At 41.9% G+C, this 3,345-nt stretch overlaps 1 non-coding gene across 1 annotated transcript; it reads right to left on the reverse strand.

The window, feature by feature from the left end:
* Positions 1-1,864: 1,864 nt before the first annotated feature.
* On the reverse strand, positions 1,865-1,971 carry LOC130856262 (U6 spliceosomal RNA). Its single transcript, XR_009054540.1, has one exon. It is a non-coding gene; the product is annotated as a U6 spliceosomal RNA (small nuclear RNA).
* Between the last annotated feature and the right edge of the window lie 1,374 nt (positions 1,972-3,345).

The raw sequence follows: 3,345 nt of genomic DNA on the forward strand, positions 1-3,345 counted from the left end.
AGGGCATCTGCTGATGCTGCAGGATCATTGGGACCACAACAGTCACTACCCTGCAGAAAGCCAGGAGCCAAGGGGCCAGCAGTCACCTGCCCCTCCACAGCTTTCCCTGGAACCAGACCCACGGCTGCCAGACCCACCTCTGAAACCACGCTTTTAGAGCAGCGAGCAGGGAGCCCACACACATTTACTGCTGCCGCTACTGCCTGGGATGCTGCCAGAAGCAGAAAAGGCAAAGAAAAGTGGCTGATCCCTGTCTGCCACCTCACAACCCCTTCCAGCAACTCCCTTTGACAGGAGTAACTTGCAGTCACCTGGCCAGAGTGTCTGGGAAACAGAAGTGGCAGAGGTCCAACCCCCAGAGATGCAAGTCACAGGTCAGCCATCAGGCAACTTTCATTGTGGCATTTTGTTTGTTTAGAGGCAACAGAAATCATCTAAAAAATGAACATATATGGATGTATCTATTACTCAGTAATGAAATAACAGCTGGAGTTATTAGTTGCCAACAACAGATCCACTGTATTTAGTTTAAGCAAGAGAGTAAGCCATTACAGGTTTATTTATTTATTTATTTAGTCCACAGAGTCACTGAGAGGGCTGCAGAGTTGGACATCAAGGGTACCCAGCCGGGTAAAATGCCCCCTATACTCAGCACAGCTGCCCCAGCAAAGACCCCATCAATACCTCTGGGCACAGACACCATGCTGTGCACTGCTGACAATGGACATCAAACACCTGCATCTCCTTCAGTGTTTAAACCGAGGGCCTTCCACTGTCCATGCTCTTCAGAGAATGAATGAATTCCACATGGTTCCACTGCTCTCTTTGGAATCAAAGTCTTGCATGATGTCTTTACCATATGCCTATCTTCAAGGGAAGCTGGGAAAAGTAAGTTTCTGACCTGTACCTTGGGGAGATGGTATCCATAATGTCATTCAGTCCTGGGATAAGCCACTGTTTGCAAACTACCTGACATAATGACTTACATGGTCACTAATATTTGTTGAATACTTACTACGTGCCAGCCACAGTTCTTATCGCTTTACAAATATTGACAATACTCTATAATTTCCATTTTACAAATGAGAAAGCTGAGGCACAAAGGGATCTTTTTAATCAGCTCATGGCTCCATAGCTACCAAGTGCCAGATCCAGGATTTGAACTTAGGCTTCCTGGTTTCCAAGTTTGAGTTCTTAACCACTCAACTGTACCGTATATGGTAAGCGCTCAGTAAACACTATTTCTGTTTATCTTTATCTTTTTCTTTTTTTTGCTGGAGCTTAGGGCATAAAGAGAGATGTCGGAGGATGCTGGAGGATGGCCAGGTCAGGAAGGAGCTTGGAGTCATTATGAGGTGTCACTATGGACTTCATCCTGCCAGGCAGTGGTTCCCAAATCCAGCATTATATTGGAATCACCTGAGCTAAGAGCAGTGGCAGTAGAATTCAGATCAGTGACTAACTACCTAAGAGTATAAAGAGGAAGGCGAGAAGAGGACCAAACGTAGAATTCTCTTTGTTTTTTTTTTTTTGAAACAGGTTTTTATTAAACAGCAAAGCAACTGCAACACAATTTTAAATGTTTGAAAATTAGGTCACAAAGGGATGCAAAATGTTTGCAGTATGACTATTATATATTCATACAGCTAAAGTCATCAAATCTTACACCAATACAAACATAAGATTATTCCATGATTAGCCTAAATTTAATAACCATAAACTATATTAGTGGATCTCTTTTCCTATTTAACATCTTAACATTACTTCTGATACTGATTTCCTTACCAAATGGAATCTACAAACTAAATTTTAAAAAACTGTTAAGTGACTAAAACTCTCCAAACCAGTAGCTGGGTTTACAGAAAAAAATATGGAACGCTTCACGAATTTGCGTGTCATCCTTGTGCAGGGGCCATGCTAATCTTCTCTGTATCGTTCCAATTTTAGTATATGTGCTGCTGAAGCGAGCACTCTCTTTGTTTTTAAACTTAAAAAAATATGTATAGGAAGAAGAATCCAGGAAGCTGGCTGAAAAAGACAGGTTAGAAAGGTGAGAGAAAACAAGAGAATGTCATTCTAGAATTCAGGAGAGAGCCCTTAAAGAGGATGAAATTAGCTAGGAGCATCAAATACTGCAGGGAAGTCAAATAAGAGAATGAAATACTGGCCTTTAAATTTAGAAACTTATTGAAATGATCTTAGTGAGAGTAATTTCAATAGTGTAGTTGAAGTAGCAGCAAACTGCAAAAGGCTGAGGGATGCAAAGGAGAATATGTAGACGGGAAGGGAGGAGTCAGAATGGGTCAAGGGTAGGCTTTTTATTCAGGTGGGAGAAACATGAACATTTTTAATATGGTACTGATGGAAGGATCCAATTGAGACGAGTTGATGATATAGGAAAGAGAAGAGATAAGTGAGAGTATAAAGACTCTGAGTAATTGAGAGCAGATAGGATCTAAAGAACAGAAGGAGGGACAAGCTTTAGGTATAAATTTCTTTCTCTACGACATCAAGAAAAGATGGCATAGTTATAGATAAGTGCATCTCTGTGGGGAAAGGAATGTGAGAAAGATGCTTCTTGATAGACATCGTTTTTTCCCCCTGTGAACTGTGAGGAAATATCTGCTGAGAAAGAAGAGATGAGGGATGGGATATGATGTCTGGGGAGAATGGTGAGTGTTAGGGACATTCCCTGAAGGGAACAGGAAAGACAGCTAACCAAAGGATGACCCAGGAAGCTCAGCTGAGGGGAGAGGCAGTATATTTTTACCATGATGTTCTGCATTTGTTGCCGGGAGTCTGGGCATAGGAGTTTAGAAGGCAAGTGATAGTTTTGAGAAAGATCTTCAATGAGCAGGGCTGGAGTAGAGGGGCTTGATTCTGACAAGAAATTTGTTGAAATGATTTGCCATAAAGTCTAGGCTGGATTAGAAGGAATTTAGACAGGGAGATGGCTGGCGTTGGGGTGGGGGAAGAGCATGAAGACCTGTGAGAACATAGAGATGGTCAGAACATTGGAAATTGAAGTGCATTCAAAGATACAATGTATCAGGAGCAACAGAGTGAGATTTTTAGAAAGACCAGGGCTGTGATCAGAGTGGGATATGAAAGTGTTTCAGGCGGTGGTGGCTCAGGGAATAGAGTGATGGAAGAGGGTCAGAGGTAAAGGATGCTGGAGATAAGAAGCTCAGCGTTGGGATGTCTCAGGAATATTCAGAGCTATAACTTAAGAATTAAAATTACTTTATAAATGAATTTTTTATTTATCCCGAGCCATGAGGGTTTATTTCTTCCCACAACTCAGTGAATGGGATGGTGGGATTACTTTGGTGAATATCTCTTCTC

The sequence above is a fragment of the Hippopotamus amphibius genome, chromosome 6 (assembly GCF_030028045.1).
Source record: "Hippopotamus amphibius kiboko isolate mHipAmp2 chromosome 6, mHipAmp2.hap2, whole genome shotgun sequence".
Lineage (NCBI taxonomy): Eukaryota > Metazoa > Chordata > Mammalia > Artiodactyla > Hippopotamidae > Hippopotamus > Hippopotamus amphibius.